The following is a 20,789-nucleotide window of genomic DNA, read 5'->3' as shown; positions in this document are numbered from 1 at the left end:
ACCCATAAATTCAGACTTAGCAGGGTTCAAAACTCACACTAGCTGTGCACCCAGTCCTAGGTCTCAGAACTCTATGTTAAGGTTATATTACTGAAGTGACCAAGACTGGGTGAGGGATTAGCCTGAGTTTTTAACCCTCCATACTTCAAATTCAAGCATTTCTTTTAATATTGCCATCTTTAGCATTGTTGTTAAAATTATTACAAAATGTATCATAATGCAGCTGTACTGACTGCATTCTATAGCCTGCCCAGCTTAAGAAAACAAAACTCTACTCCTTTGTTTAAACAAGACCCATTGGAATTCATATTCCATTCACAAGTTGTTTGCAGGTTAACCCTTATACTGTAGCCATTCAACAGCTAACCCATGAAGGGAGGTCTTGGAAAGCACTGGAATGGCTTGTGTATTTTTAAAAGAAAATTATCCAAGGCATCAGTCATCATCAAAAGAACGAAACAAAACAGTTTGGGGGTACTGTTTAAAAAAAAAACACACTCGCCCCACCCACCCCTCCAAAAAATGGTGTAGTACCCTAAACATACATGCCAGTGAGTGCCATGAGTAACCCTGTATCACTTTCCTAGACAAGGGGAATTCAGTAGAGCTCATTAGCCACAGCCAGCCCTGGTCTTTCTCTTACAGACTTGCACAGGCTGAAATCCCAGATGTACTTTTTCAAAGCTCTGAATGTCCCTAAACTTTCAAGCAGGCGTCGTGGTGAATATAAACTACAGAGCAACACTAACAAAGACTTTGTTTACCTTTCATTATTGAAGAACAATTCAATATGCTTCTCTTAATTGCAGCATTGCTGCTGTTATACCCCCCACACCCTGTGGTGTTTTGGCAGCAGATTCAAGACTACGCAGGAAGCATAACAGAAGCTTTTTTTTTTATTTCTTTAAACTAATAACTCACTTTTAAGTGTTGTCTGTTTTTACATTGTAGTTGCATTATAATAAAACCCTAGAGGCGATGGTGTTCTGTGTTGTATCTATTGGCAGAGGAGACTGGTGATTCAGTGATAAGAGGCAGCCCTGTCTGCATGTCAGCTGACTGCTAGGAAGCTGGGTCAGTTTTTTTTTCCTCAGAGTTTTTCAGCATTCTCCAGCAATATACAAAGCTGTAATGTATATTTTTTGGCTGTGGAGTGGTGGTTAGTGATGGAGGGGGTTTCGGGAATGCCAGTATTGTGCAAGAATGCCGCTGGTGTTGAAATGTACACACAACAAACGAAAACGTCTGTACGGATAAACACCTCTTACTTCCAGCGACCATAACTGTACCGGCTTCATTGACGATGGCTTCCGAGACCCTATTGGATGCCCCTGGTAGGATATGGCTATAATATATATCTATATTAATTATATATATATATATATATATATATATATATATATATATATATATATATATATATATATATATAAGAAGTTTGCATTCCAGATTGTCCTTGACTCATAATGGTAACCAGACCACCCATAATCTGATATAGATATTGCCAGCAGTGAAGAGTGGACTGAAACGCAATGGTATATATGTAGATTGAATGTACACTATCAGCTGGTTTCACAGATCCTGATTAGCACTTCCTGCCTTAAAGTAACATTGGATAGTGCTTCGTGCTATTCGGGGTCTGTGAAACCAGCTTTATACTGCATACAGAATTTGCCAAACTGATGCCAGCTGTGCATGTTTACTTGAATGTACAATCCTGCTCCAGATCATAATCGTATTACAAATGTTGTGTTTTTTGTTTCAGCTACACTGAGAAATGAATTATTCAGAAACTCGGCTTAATAGCTTTGTTTCTTCTGCTTGTTCCCAGTTAATGCACGCCCATACAAAGCCCTTTTTTTTGTTTTCTTTCATTTAGATGGGCCGGATAGGAATGAAACCCACCTTGTAACGTTTTACCTCCTGCAGCCAGGAAATGGTACTGTAATGGCACCCTTGAGGCTAGCACGCAGAAGTTAATGTATACATTATTGTGAGAGTCATAACCCCAGCCCACATGCTACTGAGGTCACACTGAGGTTTCAAGCAAAAGTTGACAGTATTTATAACACTGCTTGGTATTTACTATTCAACCTCCAAATCTATGTTACACGGCAAACCAACAGAGAAAATGAAAGAGTCGTTTGTACTTTACCAGAATATTTACATGAGCGTCAGCATTAATCATGCAAAATAGAGCCATGTTCTGTACGAAAAGCATACAAAGTTCAACGTGTTTCTCACACTCACTAAAAGTACACTGAGGCGTTGGCCTGTGTTATAAAAATAATGAAATAAATGCATGTACTTTCATGTCTGGGGTCCGTTCTAATAAGGTCCTGGATTTATACACAGTGCATCGATTCAATCAAGTAACGTGACAAGCAGATAACGCTGATTTACATACAGGCTCCGAGCCTGAGCTGTGTCTCGAGGTTTTGCAGACAAGCGGTATTGTGCAATTTCAAGATTGCTGTCTCTTCCCCTGCTCCGTCTGGTGGAGCTGTGATCATGGAGGGAGCTTTAATCTATTCTTGCTCAGCGAGGTAATTAAGAGGCAGGTCGCTTTCGGAACAGCCCGCAAAGACAACACTCACGGGTTCGTTTTCATTGGTGTGTATGGCGGAACGCGATCTTTGGAAGTGGGTTCTACACACTGTTAATAGGCGTTTGAAAGGAAGCGAGGTTATCGTCACATTCCCCAACTTTCGTCCTGTAAATACCAGATACTCTGTTTCATTCATCTTCAGCTGCGTTAGCGGGTGAGTCCTCATCATGTGTCCCTCTTTATTTTGTGAAGGTTCATTTTAGGTGGTTTTTTTTTTTTTTTTTTTTTCTGTTTTGTTTTACTTGCCTGTTTAAAATACAAACTTGGAGCATAGTTGTGCTTTTATAATTTTCCTTTTGTAACTTTGCATCTTTGAATGTTTTAGTTTTGTGTTTGAGAAGGGTGTCTCTAATGTGTTATGTATCAGGTCATAATCCCTAATACACTCCTGCTAACATTATGTCTAACAGTTTATATATTGTGTTACTTTTATCCACATTGCACAGCATTGCTTACTGTAATACTGTGCATGTGGACACTGCTAAACAGTAATCAAACAGTACCATTTCTTGTAATATAAACCAATGTAAAACACACACAAGCCAGCTATTGCATGAAGTAGTTTGGTTGCCACGCCAACCAAGGGTAAATACTTGAGTTCCGCGGGGGCTGCGGAGCTGCCGACAACATTATTATTATTATTATTATTATTATTATTATTATTATTATTATTATTCGGAGATGCTTCAAGACCGTATATTCTCTTTCCAGTGTCCAGGGCTTCGTTACTCATTAACCGTGTCTTTAATTATCAGTAAACTACCGAACCGAATAACCCCATGATTCAGCTCTTAAGTACTTACTCGTTTAAATAGTTACAGCCTGCCTATATTACAGCTACTGGAATGCGCCAGCAACCGTTACTTATATAGAGTGTTGCTGTTGTCTGCTGTCCTTATGGACGAATGAAACCGGCAGCACAATGTGCGTGTTATTTATTTCAGACCTCGTTTATGCTGTGGTTTCCTTTTCAATGATCGATGTTTTGACGGAGCTATTTAAAAATTCTGTTATTCTGCAGCATGGTCTTAAACGATCTGTTTCTCTAACTAATGCATTCCACGCAGTGCTTGTTCTAATAAATGTGATATTTTGACTCCGCGCTTTTGTGGAATTGCCGCGGCTTTTTGTGGAACCTCATTTGCAGAATGGACCAGCCTCAAGAGCAATTGAGTGTAGAGCGGCGTGTTTTTAGAATGTAGAGCCTGGTTTGATTGTGAATGCATTGATAATACACCTGACCTTGTTATTAATACACCCTACCTAATCAAGCCTGTAGGAAAACCTGGAATGGATAAAACTGCTATGCAATAGGATAATAAAGGTACCTGGAATATATATTAAAAAAATAAACCAAAAAAAAAAAAAAAAGACTTGTTATTTTTAAGGGCTTTTGATTTTTGTACTTAAAATATTGACTACCCTCTTTACTGGAAAGATTATGTAACTAAATCTACTATTTTGTTTATTTTTTGTTCAGGTTTTCATGAAATATGGGGGGAAAAAAGTTTTAATCATTATTTTTGGCACGGCAAAAAAGTGTCAGGAAGCGTCCCATTGTATTGAAGAGATAAAATGGTGCAGATCAGTAAATGGAAAGGAAGCCTCTGTTAGTACAGATGTTCGTGCGCCTGTTTGTATGGAGGGCTAGTTTCCAGCGGCAAGCTGCCATCGGCAAAATTATACCATCTGTCCTGTCTAAACAGCAGTTTAAAGCTCCATTGAACCCTTTTCAAGGACTTTTCATTGCCGTGTAGCATTGTAGCACTGTGGCAGAGGTGGGCAGCCTTGTCTCTGGACAGGAGGATTAAGTGTCTGGTTGGAAAACAGGGTCTTGCAATTGAATAGATAAGCCAGTGCTGCATACCCCTGCACCAGTGCACCATTGGCGTCATTGCAGGGGGAGTGGGGACCCCTCCACCCCACTCCTGTCCTGTCCTGCTCTTCTCCTATGAGAATTTCTACACTGTCTCTTGTGATCAGTCTTGTTTTAGCCCTGGCTGACCAGTGGAACTGATCACGGGGCAGAATGATCAGACTAGCTCTGCATCCAGTCCTGGGCTTCAGAACTTTCCTTTTACCCCTTTATGGAAATCACCAGGAAGGCATCAGAAATTTGAGCCGCCCCCCCCGCCCCCCCCCCCCCCCTAAATCTGCCCTGAACATACTGCACTTGTCACAGCATGAGTAAGTCTCACCCGAGCCAGCAGGGTTGCCAATCGGAGCTGTAGTCACACCGACACAGTATAATACCCTGTTCATGCTAACTAAATATTGCGTGTTGAAATCATGCTGATCATGCCTTATTTATAGAGCGTGATTAAGATATTACAGAAGAACAGCAGTTTTAACAGGGGTGTGATAGCTGAAAATCCCTGGCACCTGATCACTTAAATAATATATATCATCGAGGGTACAGTTCTGAAACCCAGGACTGAGTGTGGGCTGGTGCGAGTTTCTAACCCTGAGAACACGTTCTTGTATTTTGTGGTGAGGCAGTATTAAAAATGTATGAATAACGTGGAAACACTGTGTGCTTTTGAATATGTGTTCAATGTGACTGATACATTATTTAGTTAAATACGCTGTTTATTCATCTAGTCCCTTTGTGGGGCTGTCATTACAATAGATGAATGTAATGCCTGCTTTGAGGACTATGAAGAGCAGGATATCCTCCTGCATTCTTTAAAGCAGTAATGATAACAGAAACATGTTGTTAACTCATGTCAGCAGAACGGCTTTCTTGCCAGACCCCTGTCCTTTTTCCCGATGGTTGGTTAGTCTGTCTGACTCTGGATAGAAGGACTGTTTGATATCTTGCTGGGATAAACCACAACTGGATTATACAGCTCTGATGAATCCCCCTCGATTGCATCAACCACCTATTTTTAGTGGCAATCCCAGTATGACCACACCTAGGCAACCGCTGGAAAATATTCCAATAAAATCCAGCTGTGGGTATGGATTGACACATTCACCCCCTAGTCCAGGATAGAGTCAGGATAAAAGGGATTGCCTCCTTGTGATAAAGACTGGCTTCACCTTTCGGAAAACGCTATCAGCACATTGGAGATGAGAGAGAGGGAGGGAGGCCAGCCACCCTGCGCACCGCAAGTGAGTGTCTAAACCACAGTGCAGAAGAGACGCCACTGCATTCGTGGTTTTAGAGCTTTTAACCTCATCTGATCACACTGACAGGGAACAGGACAGAATCTGTGCATCACATAACACATTACACCAAGACCATTATTTATTAAATCCACAGTCTACCTTGCAAATAGTTTAGGCAGCATGCTTTATTTAAAAATAATGTTTTGGACACGATTGAATAATAATCTAGCAACTTGAAATGATTTCAGCTTGCTCAACACACGCATGGAGAGAGCCCTTCTCAAACAGAGGCTCTGTTGTCTTCAGGGCTGGCGTCGGACCAATTGGTTTCCATGTTATGATGAGGAAACCCAACAGGACTAGCTTTAAATATATATTTGCTGAATGTGTGCGGGTTTGTAGTCCGTGCAGCATGCACGGTGGCTCCGACAAAATATTAGAAACCCCTGGGTTATGCATGCCCACACGTCACCAAGTTATTTGTTCTGCAAGTGGCTTCACTGACACGTGTTCTGTATTACACAAAAGCTGCTTCTCCCAGATGAAATTCAGTTTTAGTCTCAGTGGGCTGGACAGCAGGCCTGATGGACTTTGATGAAGGGATTTGATAAATATGACCTTTCAACTCTTCTGCGCCAACCTATTCCACTAATAAAAACAGGCTGAGTAGGTGGGACAAGGATGGTTGTCACATGAGTTGACAGAATGAGGACATCTGTTCAGACCTAGGCAGTTAGAACTTTCCAGACAACCTGACAGACTGGGCGGATAGATAGAGGACAATGATAATAACCGTATTGGATAAAGAGACACGATGGCAAACATCCTAAAAGGGCAAGGGAAAGGTGAACACATAAATAAAATTATACTGAAAGATTGTTTATTAATAGGAATGCTGAACGTCCCTTTGTGTTATAATGGAGTGAATAGGAAGCACTCAGTTGTCTATCAGAATCTCTTGGGTTCCTAGGTAAACCAGCCCTTGTTCTGTAATAACCTCTTATTAATCTTCCACGGCAGCCTCTTAAACGTTGCTTTAGTGCCTCATTGACTCCAGTTAAAGTGGCTGCTGAATTTTATAAATCACGGCAGGATCACGTAGGTTCCCAGCCAGTGATGTAGATATGCTGTCACAGGTAATTAGAGCACAGGATTCCAGCCGCTTCGGGGCAGCAGTCTGCTACCAATATCTGAAGAAGTTAGGGCTGCTGCTCTCTCTGACCAGCTGTGCAGTATATTGTTTAGAACATTACTTTATTAAAAGGAAAGCTAACCTGACACTACAGAACTGTTGAAATATGAACAACTTCCGGAAGTGCCTACTGACTTGTGTATAGATTCTCCTATAAAGGTTTTCACATTCTGTACACACATGAACATGCTGGCTCACAGTTACCCATTGTGTTGGTTTGTAGTCTGTGGGTTTGGTGCCACGATCTTGGTTCCTCCACTAGGTGGCGGTATAGTCTGGTAAATGATGTGGAACTTTGGTTTCAGATGATTCAGAGAATGTCTTTGCTAAAAGTCCAATAAACTAAGTTCCATCTTGACAAATGTGCCGGAAGAACCTTAATTATCTGCACGTCACAGGAGGGACTAAACATATGAGGCTGCTTGAGACAACTGTGCACTTATTCAGAAAGAAAAACGTTAAGTCTGTTGGGTTTATTGGCTGGTGGTAAGAGCCATGACTGCTGAGTTCAGGTGACTGTAAACACAGTTTGTACTGTATACATAGTATAAATAATAGGTATGCAGGGGGTGTGAGCGAGCACACAGTAAACAGCCCTGCATGATGAACAGTTTACTGTATACCACAGACAGCTGTGTTTAAAGATCTGCCAGCACAGCCTCCTCCAAATGTATGGAGGCGGTTACCAGATTGCTGCAGGAGCACTTTGGCTTCACTCAAGTGCTGACAATAGATTTGGGCTTATTTGTGTTATTTATTAGGGGAGAGAGTATAGGAGCGAGGGAGGCTTTAAAGTTAATTAAAACAAAACACCCAGTCCATCCTAAGTCACTAAGCAAACGCCAGGCGATATTAGCTGGCTTTGAGATTCTGCTGTATAGGGGGTTACTGTGGAGACAGCTGCCTCATACAGTGACTTTGCAGCAGCTGCTGGAAATGACTGGAGCAGCTGAGAGCTGAAACAAAAGTATCTGTCTGTCTGTCTGCATCTTTTAAACAACTGCAGGGTGTTTCTAATGTGTGTGTGTGTGTCTGGCTGTCTGCATCTCAAACAACTGCAGGGTGTTTCTAATGTGTGTGTGTGTGTCTGTCTGTCTGCATTTCAAACAACTGCAGGGTGTTTCTAATGTGTGTGTGTGTCTGTCTGTCTGCATCTCAAACAACTGCAGGGTGTTTCTAATGTGTGTGTGTGTCTGTCTGTCTGCATCTCAAACAACTGCAGGGTGTTTCTAATGTGTGTGTGTGTGTCTGTCTGTCTGCATTTCAAACAACTGCAGGGTGTTTCTAATGTGTGTGTGTGTGTGTCTGTCTGCATCTCAAACAACTGCAGGGTGTTTCTAATGTGTGTGTGTGTGCGTCTTCATCTCTTAAACAACTACAGGGTGTTTCAGATTAATTCATAATGTTAAACATTCAATTGTAGGACATGTCAGTAGGCTTTCTGATTCAGATAACAAAAAATAATGAGACTGGTGTTTTGTCCTTTTAAATCCCCAAAGAACCCGCAGAACATTCGCAGTCCTAAAATAACTGTGGGAGCGGTGTCCGCACAGGGAATGATCCTGAGCAGGATGCACCAAGCCCGGTGAAAGATGGCTCAAATCCAGCAGGGCTTTCACTGAGAGACAGTAAGAAGCAATGACTCTGCCTCGCTCAGCCCAGCCAGCTTCCATTAATAAACAGTGCTGGGCAGGGCAGGGCTCCCATAAAGCAGACTCTCGCTCCGCAATGCTGTGAACCCCAGCATGACTAAGCAGACTTTAACTTCATACCACAGGACTGGATCGGTTAGCTCTACCTGGTGCCATTCTAACCTTCTTAAAGCTTTTAGCTTCAAAACAAAAATATTGTTCTGTGCCTTTAAGGCTCCAATTGAGTAAAAAAAGAAACAATTAAAGGGGAAGTTTTGGTTAGGCATGCAATTATTTTTAACAACAAATATTTGTTTTGTTGCTTAGTGAGCTGTGTTGCTTTAAAAAAATACAGAAATTAAATTTAGATCCAGTTGAACTGAGGATGACTTCAGCCCCCCCCTGGAAATGTTTCAGTCTGTTAGTTTAATTACAGTAACTGTGCTGATCAGTTTAACCATCACATAAACTGAGCACACTGCATGCTTTGTATTCTATTTGATCCATTACTATTAATATTGCGCAATATAGAAATACTGCAAATAAATGACTAAATTCAATGGAAAAGGTTTGGACTATCTGTCTTCAGTGCCTTCTGTAGATTGTGTATCTAGGTCAAACTTGAATTTCTAATGAACTCTATTAAAACAGCAGTCATTATAAATGACCACATAAGTAGACCGTGGAAGTTGCTAGTTTTTTTTTTGTACAGTAAATGTCTGAACACACTCAAGTGTGTCAGTTTGATTTCGTTACACCTCTTTGCACGCTTCACAGGATTCTACTCTGCAGCGAAACTGTTATTTGCAGCCTGTTCGTAAACTGCTGAGGATAACAACAGCTTTCTGCAAAATGGAAACGCTGGCCTTGGTGGCTGGCAGTAACTGAACCCAAGAGAGTGGACAGTGATAAGTGTGTGGGGTCCCAGTGTCTGCCTCATTCTCCTGTGCAGAGCTCCATGCGAAAGGGAAACCTGAAACCCTTTTAACTTAACCACCAAGAGGCCATCAGTGACCTTTAATGGACAGGATCCGTTTATTTACAACACACCTTGCGTAGCCTTTCCAGCAGGCAAATGTGTTTCCAAACAGCACCCCCTCCTCCTGGGGTCGTCCTGCTAGGAATGAAGACGTGGAGCCCTTCTTCAGTGGGACCTGAGTTCAGTATAATTCTTATTAAACTTGAAGTCATCAGTGCATGTAAACGCCATCTCAGGTTACCAAACTGAAACAAAAACCAAGACTATTTCAATGAAGTGTGGTTTAGGATTCATTATAAAAACGAAAAAAAGTTAAAAAATAATTATGGTTTAAGTTGTAGCCACAGAAGTCAGGAAATTCCTTACTAAAAATGACAACTAAATTAACTTCAATGGTGCAGCTTGAAGCCACAAAAATCGGGGAATGCCATACCACCCATAATTCAGCTGAATCCAGGTTCGGATTTTAGCAGAGATACTGAGATGTGATGGGCAGGGTAGCGTTCAATAAGGGGAGCAGTGATAATGGCAGAGGTAAGAACAATCATTTTAACACCTCAGCAGCAACACCTTAACAAGGAAAAGTTCAACTAAGCAACCATACCGTGCCGCTATAATGTGTGTGCAGGTTTTACTGAGCATCTATGAACCATGAACAAACCACGAAGAGAGATCACAGACACAGAGAGGGTGCTCCTGCATTGCCTGGTGTAAAACTTTATTTCATAGCAAGCATCGGACAGTGTGCTTGTGAACAGTGATAATGGGCAGAGCATTCACAGTGAAGGTTGCTGTAGCATTCGGGCTCAGCCATGGCAGAGCGTGGATATGTATGTAGTGCAGTAACCCTGCACCAGGTCAAGGGCAGGCAGGGACTGAGGCATTTGTATAATAATCATGTAAGAAGTGAATCCCAGTGCCGGCGTGCTGTATTTTTATAGATTCTTCCAGCTTGTCTTTAAGGAAGTAGAGGCAAGATTTCTGGGCTGCTGACAGCTCTGTCCTGCTTCGCCACTGTGCGCATTGCCTGAGAATATTTAATGGCACAATTACTCAGCAGCTGGAATCATAGCTATCAGACCTGCCTGTCGTGAGACACGGCAATAATTGGAAGCAGAATTCAGCCTCCAGGTGAAGTCCCTCTGAGCCTGACAGGCTGGGGTACGGGACAGGCAGAATATTAAACACGATCGGACTGCATTGTGCAAGGCTTGTGAAGTTCTTTTTAAAAGAATTGCATTGCTGGGCCTCAGCCCAGGGCCAGCACTTTGATTCTGTGCAATTTGAAATTGAGGTGCCCAGCTCCAGTGGCCTCGCCCTGGTGACAGCTAATTTGTTACACATGCATCGGGGCTTTTTATTTGCAATCAAGAAAGGACAGTATTCAAGAAGAGGAAACTACAGTCCTATGTATATATACATGCATACAGTATATACTAATACTTTATGCATATGTGTGTGTTTATATATATATATATATATATATATATGTGTGTGTGTGTGTGTGTGTGTGAACAATGTGGAATCAGCTCTATAGAAAGAGCCGGTCATCATTTAAATCACTCGTTTTCATTCCCTTTCAATTAGAAGACAAGCTGAATCTTTCTCTTTATTAGGAGCAGCTCCCTATGAAAACAATTTGAATCAGTCTTGGCAGTCGGAATACCTTGTTTCCACTTACTGCACTGGAAATAAGATCCAACATACTGTATAGATAACATCATCTGACCTTAAGTGCAGAGAAAATCAGCTTGTGTGTTACAACAGACTATACTATATATTTAATAAATATATATTTATATAAGAAAAAGGCAACATTTTTAAATGTAATCAACTTGTACTATAGTGTTTTTTCCTCAGTCAGTGTGGAGTGCTGGTAGATAGTAGAATCACATCCCTAAGAGAAAAGCTAGCTGCTGCCTGACAAAGCAGCTGAACGAGAGCTGCATGCACCCCCCTGCCCTCGGCACTCCTAACGGGAAGTTAACTTCAGTGAGGAGGACGCTCTGTCTGCACAAAGGAACACATCATAGAACACCTGGTGACTCTGTACTCGGAGATTAGAAAGTTCAACACATCTCTGCCACAGCTTTCTGAACAAAAACCTAAAAGCGAAGGTGTTTAGTTATTTATTCCGTTTATTTTGAATTATTTATCCAGGTATGATCAGCCTGGCGGATGCATCATCTTGCAACATATTGGTTAGCTTCCTCGAAGTGGAAACTTTACAAAGGAAGCTGCATGGGGGGGTGGGAGTAGAATATTGACTATCATGCCAAGACTGAATCACCTTGAGGACTGGCTTTATTTTCCATTACATAGTGGATGCAAAAAGTATGCGTGTAGCACTGAAGAAACTGGATTGAGGACATTGAGCGATCTGGCATTCTCATCACACACAACACAAACACTGCAGGAGGGAGGAGGTCAAAGCTCGTTCCGGTTCAGCTCATTTATGAAAAAGAAATCTAACCCATTAAACCCTGTTTAATATGGTTATTATCCCATCTCATCTCTGGCAAATTTCAACACCATGACAACAACCCGTTCTCGTTATTTGCAGCCACCTGCGTGCAGAAAGTGTCAGTAACTGTGCCTCTTCAAAGACTTCCTGAAACTTGCTGTGCTTGTTGTAAACAGAAACTGGTTTGCAGAACAAGGAGTTGCATGTGCAGAACGATCGCAGGCTCCGGATTAAACTGCTTGGATAGAATTCCATTAGCACAGGCTGCAGGTTATAGATGATAACAGCTTGGTCCGTGTGAGTGAAAGAGGATAACTTTAAACCTTTGAAAGAGAACTGCTTCATGTCAGTGTAATGAGCAGTGTTGCTTGCTGCACTGCCATTACGAATTCTTTCCCCTGTCAGCGAGATGAGGTTACAAATTCTATTACCACAAATGCAGGTGAGCCCGGCTCATTTGCATAGTGGTTAAGACGCTTGTTTGCAGTGTGTGGGGTCACCAGTTTGTGACCTGCCTTTGCCCTGTTACACTGGTGCCACGACCCGGATCTCATGGACTGGCGGCAGTCGATTGCAGGAGTAAAAGGGTCCAGAGTGTAACGGGCTGTGTTGTGTGATGCTGTTCCGTTATGGATCCTGTGCCGTTGAAGGCAGACGAGCCCTGCTCGTTCACACAGTGGTTAATATGCACAGCCTTCCCCTGTTACAAAAACATAGCTTAGAACAGAGAATAGTCGTCTTGAAGAAATCTAGATTGTGGTATAATCTTTGATCTAATGACCAGCCGTTTCTCAGATCTTTAGCAGTCCACCCGTGGACTGTAACACTGCTGCTACACAAAAGAGCTGATGTGCTAAAAGTGCAGGTTAGTGAAAGGAGAGATCAGCGGCGTGTGACATCTTAGTTCAGCAAGAAACAGACTGTGCACCTCAGACCACCTCCCTCCCTCCCTTAATTTAACTGCCTTTCTCCCAAAAACAAAAGTCTCCAATAATGGAAATGTGGCTTTGAAACCAAAGCTTACCAGCACTGTAACTGCACTGCTAATTCACTCCAGTGACTAACGTGGTAAAGAGGCACTAAACGTGCTGCTCAGTATTTATCATCATCATTGTTCTCATTCTTTTCTGTCCTTGAAAACTTAATGAGCTGCACGCTGCCTTAAGTCACTGCCAGAGCTGTTGATCAATGTATCTGTTGTGGTCAATTAGGAAACCAACTGAGTGGATCAGTAGAACACAGTGCAGGGACAGGAAGGTCACAGGCTCCACGTCCACCGTGACGACTGGCTCGGTCTAGACACCAGCTCTCAGGGAATATCTGGGCTTGCTGGATTCACGCTGCAATTAGCTTGATTTGGGCATATTAGTGCTGCACTGCGAACTGAAGCTCACCGGTAAAGCACTGTGCACTAAAGCCACACTCAATAATTCAGGAGTGTTCAGAAGTCATCTTTGCTTTGTAAGCATGGTGAACAACAACTGAGAATCATACAGAAGATACATTAATAGGATTATGAAACAGGCCAGGGATTATACATCAGGAAAATGAAGATACAGTATATAGTATTGCTTTGAGCTCATGCCACGATTGTGTGGCAAAATATTAATTTGGACTAAAGCAACACATTCAATGCTGATTGAATCACAATAAATAATTGCATGCATGTTCATTTTCCCGACCCCTGTGGGATTTCACTGTGTTCTGTTCAAGACTAGCCCAGTTTGTGGCGCTCCCAAGCTCAGACTGAGAGCAGGCTCCTCCTAAGGGCTTCCTCCGTCTTCTCCATCAGAAGCAGATGTACTCGGATGAAAGGGGGTTGGATTGTACAGAGTACAGTACAGTAGACACCAGCGTGTCCTGTAATGGACAAAAACAGAGACCTATTCTTAGATACGGATAGTTCGATACTATGTCTAGTTACTGACCAAAGTTAAACATTACACTGCAAAATGTGTAAAGAGGAGGTGTGGACATTCATGATCATTCTTTCTTTTTCTCTTTTTTTTTTTGACAAGTTCATGTTTGTTCAGAACCGTTTACTCGCTCTCCTAGTTGACCTGGTCATGAAGGCTGTTTTGCAGTCTGGTTACATTTGTAAGGTTTAAAAGTGTCTTAGTTGAACTGGCACGGTTGATTGATCACAAACTGAAATGTTATTATGGTGAAGATCTGGAGTCTTGGAGCTGTTTTTACAATACACTGCCCTACCCGTTCTAGAACGATAGAAAGCAGGTTTCAAAGGTTTTCACAATCCCTGCATCTGAAACGACCTGTGGTTTCGCAAATATAAACAAACTGGACAGCCAACCAAATGCTGTCTTTCAGAGGGCATGGAAAGGAAAACTAGAAAAGTTAATTAACTCGTTTGTCCATGAAATATGAAAATAATATTTGAAAGTAGTCTTGGACACAAATATATTGTTCATTGATCATTTTTTCAATGTTTTTCATTACTTTATATGAGGTCATCATGCATTTTCACCTTCCATATGTCACAATATAAAGACTGGAAGAGAGCTTTCTTTGCAATCTTCCCAATATGAGATGGGTTGTGCATTAAAGGGTTAAGAGAAAGACACTACAGAGCATGGTTGTGGAACACTTCAGTCTTATTAGATTGGCATCCTTATCGAACCATTGATACTGAGTTATGCTGTGTCTCGAATTCCTTACAAAAGCTTCAGCCCAGGCTTCCAGTCTCGCTATCCGCATTGGGAACAGCAGCAGATAAGCTCTGTTCGAGAGGCTCCAGTGAAGATTTGTTTTTTCAAAGCACAGCAGATCTGTAGCCCGTGCAGGCGACCACGTGGCTGCTAGCCTTGTGACTGTGTGTTTAATGTTTGCTTATCTTGTTAGTGTTCCTGTGTTTTGTAACTGTTTTGCTCATGCCACCTCCCTGGAATCAGTGACCTGTCCTGGTTAAATCATTGAACTCAAAAAGACTCGAGCTACAGGTAGCAGAGCAAGCTGATGACATGGATCTGCCTCGACCCGCACAACAAAGTAATAGCTGACTGTTCATTTCCTATCTGAGTAATCTGGAGAGAGCGAGGGCTAATGCAGGTTGTGCTGTGTGGTACAATCAGCAACATCTACCACGGTTAAGTCCTGTACTGTGTGAGGACTCTTCATAAATTCACTGTTTCAGTATTTCACTACGTTTTGATGTATAACTCAGACAGCAATAGAATGATGGAACACTATACTACAGCACTGCATAAATAATTGTACATATTTATAGAACAACAAGGAGCCGTACTGGCAATGTTTTTTTTAACCCTGACACGGATTAAATATGGACACATAATAAATATATTTTTTTATTTAAAATGTTTTCAATGTTTTTCTATTGTTTTATATGAGGGGGGGCATCCTCATATGAGGCTATCATGCATTTCCATCTTCCCTATGTCCCCATTTAAAGAAGTTTTTTGTGTCCGTCCCCTATGAGGTCGCCATGGTGTTAACCACAGTTCAAGCTAGAGGCAAACAACACAGAATGCTAATGATAGGGCTTTGATTTTACACATACCACGTTTGTCATTAACAGTGTTTTATTAGAAAACCAAATAACTGTGTAGACTTTGCATTGAAGCAAAACTGATCTCCGAATGGAAAAATGCAATTCTGCCAAAGAAACTCCCGTAACCCCATGAAAGAGAAGAACTTAGATGAGTAACAGCATTGCATTCATCCTGTGTTTTATTTACTTATTTAGCCTAACGCTATTATATCATAAAACCTGGCAGTGACTGCAATGTTCAGGACATGGGCTGTCCAACATTGATTCCTCAGATTTCAGCAAGGAGCTACAGAATGCAATCCCTATTCCTCTGCGTAACCTGAGGATTACAAAGTGAAACTGGTGCAGTCCTCTAATCTAATGCATGCCCTGTTCTCTTGCCTTCTGCCCTGGTTGGGGTAGTAGCAGTGAGGTCATTGTATTGGAGACAAGACTGAGCCATTGCTCCAGTGAGTGGAATGGATAGCTCAGCATGGCGGTTGTGTGAACAATGGAATGGAATGGCAGCACACAGAGGCAGCTGCAGTGGTGTGAGCTATAACAGTAAAACGGGACTGCAGTACAGCAGCTGAAACATTTTTCACATTCAGATGGTAGCGCAGTGGTAATCCTTCACAGGGTCATTGAACCTGGATATATTTAATATAATGAAGTGATTCCTCTTGCATACTTGCATAGTCTGTGTTAGCTGAATCTAGGAGGATGGCAATGCAGACACATATGCTCTATGTATAATATTGCACAGGGTGCTGTATGATATCCAACCCGAGACGTAAGAGCAGCTGCCCACCAGTGGGAATTCTGTCCACTCTGCCCTGAGTGGGTGGAAATCTGCGTGTGTCTTACACCACCCTATACTATATTTTTAAGATATGTAATTAAATAAGAATAACAAAACAGTGTAGCTAATATCACTGTGATATAATTCCATCTGATACAAACAAAATGATACCAAGAAATGTCAGATGGATGGGTCAGGGCATACTTGTTGGATTATAAAACATATACTGTATGTCACAGGGGTGAAAGTAAGACTCCTGCTGCATGAATGATCGTAACCCAGCCCTGTTTTTAAATATTTCAATGAAAAGAGCATTTGAGGTTTGAATGTGACACAGTCTAGAGGTGCGGTCTGTACTCACACTGCTATGTGGCACACACAGATCACTGGGTTTCACTTGCTGGCAGGCCATGCTCGTTGCCACGGCAACCAGCAGCCAGGCTTGAGAAAGAGCCTTTCATCTTTTTCCCTTTCTCCCTTGAACTCGCAATGCTTTTGTCAGCAGTGATGGTAACTGTATAACTCTGAGAGTGTGTTTGATTTACTGTGAAGGAAGCGTGGTGGAGGGGGGGGGGGGGGGTTCGAGCTTCCCCTACCACAATAAACCGTGGGTTAGCTGCTGCAGTGTAACATGGAAATATGGAATAAGGAAACGCCACACTACGGAAAATACTGTGGTCTGTTTAATTGATGTAAACACCGTCCCAAAGTAGATCCCCCATTTGGGATTTTACATTTGAAATAAAATGACACTGAAGAGAATCGGTTGCACACATTGTTTTTAAAACCATGACACACAAAGGCACCCAGTTTAGGAATTTTTGTCCTGCTATGCTGGATGTAAAGATGATTTCTGGACCCGGTTTAAGGATTTTTGTCCTGCTGTGCTGGACATAAAGATGATTTCTGGACCTGATTTGGGGATTTTTGTCCTGTTGTGCTGGATGTAAAGATGATTTCTGGTTCATTTGAAATTCTTGTCATGCCTGACAGAGGTTTAACTATCTTCTTTTGGTCCCTGTTTCCAATATTAGGCTCCCATTAACATTGTGGAGGATACAGGACTTCTCCACAGCCAGTGCTAGTTACTCTCTAGGGTTAGCAGCAATCCTAATTACACTGCATATTTGGAAGTGCCATGGTGTTATTGCAAATGGAATGTTAGGTATTCTATAGATCCCCTTTATTCCAACTAGAATGTTGATTGTCTTTATTGTTCTTAAATGTGTGATTGTTTTTTTTTTTTTTTTTTTTTTTTTTTTTTTGCCCCTGGGATGCTGGTTATCATACCATAAAGGGTAAAACCAAGAACAATCAGTGATATAATTAGATTTCACAATTTGTTTGTTTCTCATTTGGTAACATTTACCTGGGCATTTTCTCACTTCCAAAAAAATCTATAAATCTTACACAAAGTGACTGTAACCTACTTGTCAACACTTGGACACCCCGAGTTTACAGACTCTGTGGGGGTTGATCAAATTAGAAGCGTGCAACACACACGTGTCACCTCCAGAAAAACCCAGCTTACAGTGGGAGAGTGGCAGTCCATTAACAGCGAAGCTGATGTGGTAGGACACTAACAGCTGAGCTGATTATAATAAACACTACACTAAAACCAAAAGACGGCTTTAAAGCATTGACTGCAGTTTATCAAGGAAATGCATTGCAGGAAATGGCATCCCTTCTAAGTTTCCCCATAGTAAATCTGCACCTCATTGTGAAGTTTCCCATGCAGTGCATTAACTGTGCTTGACCAAGGCTTGCCAGGCTGTAGCGTTCAGTACCACGCTGGCTTCTGCCGTGGTTTTACTTTGTGTTTACCGAGCTTTAAAGCCCTTTCGATTACAGATTAGTTTGATTAAGCTTTTGCTATGGTGCAAGAAAGACTCGCTCCATGCAGAACACATTTTCATGCCACTGGAATGTAGTTTCTGTCGCCGTATTCCCGAGATGTTTTCAGTGTTGTTAACTGGGTTCTTTTGTTAGTAGAAACCGGTCAACGCCCGTTTTGCCAGCCTTGCCTCTTAAGATTAGGTGACAAATTGTTTTTGAAAGCCTCAGTGTGTGTTCTGCTGGTTTACATGAAATGATCTTCTCAGTTGATACTGTTTCAATACAAAATCATAATCTAGGGAAGATAAAAATAGAAACTTTTTATTTAAAGCATATGCAAGGAAGTTAACTCTCGACCATGCACAACATGTACTTTATTTGAAAACTCAAAAAAAAATAATAATAATTGAACAATTGATACCGGTAATTACATTAGCGGGGATGTCAAAAAATACAGTTTTAAAAGTATAATAGGAAAAATATACTCATTGATTACAGGACTGAAGACTGCAAAATAAAAAGGGAGTGAATTCTTTTTTCAAGCGTGCCTGTATTACTGCTGGTGCCCTAGATTGAAGCGCAGGTAAAAGTTTAGCATTTGAATCCACTGACCCACTTGTTCCCTTTGTGGAGAGCGAGTGACGTCATGCCACCTGGCACTCCAGCACTTGAATGAAGTGCAAACCAGAGCGGGCTGACTCACTCATTCAGACCAATGGAGTTGCCTCACATATTTTTAAACCTTTCATGCATGAGTGTTTTAAGACATTTTTATTACTCTTGAGTTTCTTGTGTTGTTACATGCAAAAAAATTGGCATCCTCATATGAGATTATTATGGGTTACCTGTCCTGCATAATGACCTCATATGAGGATCCCAATACAAGTCCATTGCAGTGAACTCCAAATTACATTATGAGCAAAGTCAGCCTATACTGGCTGAGAGATGTAAATGATATCGTGGGCAAAGTCAGCCTATTATCTGCTGGCCTCATAGGAGGTTACCTTGCATTTGAGTGACACACATCTTTAACCCTGAAGCAACTGGAAGTCCTTATTTGGGGTTTTTCTGCACGCGAGGGTTAAACAGCCCCCTGCACTCTGGGTTCATTCCTTTGATCAGTCACTTCACTAAACTCCCACTCGTCACCCTGTCCTGTCCTGCTCTTGCAGTGCTCTGTGCAAGAGCAACAGGCAGTACTGCAAAACACTGATGTTGTTATTGTATTCTTGGTGTTGTAAGGTTAGGTGTGCTAGGATAGGTTTTGCTGTTGAAGCTGTTTGATTCCTTCACCTCATTAATGTAATAATCACCTCTTAGGGGGCTTGTGTCAGTGCAGAGGGTATGTTCACGCAGCAGCCTGTCAAGATTCACTGTAACTTTCCATCAGCCTCCTGAAATGATAACTGCGATGTGGTCAGAAAGTGCACGCATTTTTAATGAGAGCTTTTTAAAAATCTTTTTTTTTGGGTGGGGTGGGTGTGGAGGGGGTGGGGGGCTTTCAAGCTAGCTTGTTTTGTGTTGATATCTATTTCAGATCTCAAGTGAAAACGTTACAAGAAATTCCGAAATGCCCGGGACAATGTGATGTCATCGCACCCTTTGCCCACATCCTACAGCTGCGTTGCAGGCTTTACAGTGGTGCTGCACTGTGCTTGCTCTATATCATTGTAAGTCACTTCCCCATTGGAGCCTGTTAGCAGCAGCTCCACTTCTAATTTCACTGAGAGCGCTTGTCTCATTCTCACACTGTCAATGACAAACCTAAATGTTTAAACCACAACAGCATCCACGAAAGCAAATTCCATGCGTTGATATCAGCTGTCAGCCTGTTTTTATTTACACTGGATGTTTGGAAGGGTTTGGCGGCTGCTAGTCAAGGTCAGAATGTACTTTCTCATGCACTCTAGACCCTACTAGCTTTGCACTCCCACAGCCAAACTGACACATGCATCTCTTATATGGAGCCGCAGCTCAGCTTGGGTCTATTTACTTGACTGAAATGGTGGCATGTGTAAACACTGCCATTGCTTTTGTGTAATGAATTGATAGGAGGCCCAAGGTTGTGGAAATTAGACACCCAACAGTCCAGTGGTAGTGTCTCTCTTATTACGGCTGTATTTAGATCAATTGAATAAAACTCCCATTGCATAGCGGTTTGATCCATTCCTGGTTTTACTATTTAATTAGACACATCTGAGCTTATTACCTGTACAGTGTGGCTAATCAAGCACATACTAAAAACTGGAATGGGTGAACGTGCTCTGCAATAGGAGTCTTATTTGCATCCCTGCTATACCTCAAAAAGCTATTTGTGGTCTAATTAAAGCAATTTTAATATCCTTGCACCTGGTAGAGTGGACAGTCTGGATTATCGGAGTCTGCGGCCAGGCTGCCAACAACACAAAATAAAAGCAATAATAAATCTGAGGTGTAGCATGATACTGGCGCTGGCATATAAACATTCAATTACTGTCTCGGGTGTACAGTGAAGATGAGACGAGCAATACTGTCTGGCGCTTGAAGAGAAGAGTGAGGTCATTACTATGATATGGAGTTGACTGTATCTATTCAAGTATTTATTTAACCAGGAGATTTACCCATTGAGCCCGACGTCTCATTTACAAGGGGGTCGTGGAAAACAATAAAAGGGCAATTGTT

General features: G+C 41.8%; 1 protein-coding gene across 3 annotated transcripts in view; it reads left to right on the top strand.

Annotated features, from left to right (window-relative positions):
- Positions 1 to 2,328: 2,328 nt before the first annotated feature.
- LOC121325543 (rho family-interacting cell polarization regulator 1-like) overlaps positions 2,329 to 20,789 on the top strand; it is a 62,457-nt gene continuing 43,996 nt past the window's right edge. The window contains exon 1 of one of the 3 annotated variants that reach the window (XM_041268201.1): positions 2,329 to 2,546. The gene's annotated coding sequence lies outside the window, so the exon portion shown is untranslated. The other 2 variants (XM_041268200.1, XM_041268198.1) reach the window with 2 other exon arrangements.

Source organism: Polyodon spathula, chromosome 13, assembly GCF_017654505.1.
Source record: "Polyodon spathula isolate WHYD16114869_AA chromosome 13, ASM1765450v1, whole genome shotgun sequence".
Taxonomy (NCBI): Eukaryota; Metazoa; Chordata; class Actinopteri; order Acipenseriformes; family Polyodontidae; genus Polyodon; species Polyodon spathula.
Note: the sequence above shows the minus strand (reverse complement) of the source record. Positions and strands in the feature narration are given on the sequence as shown.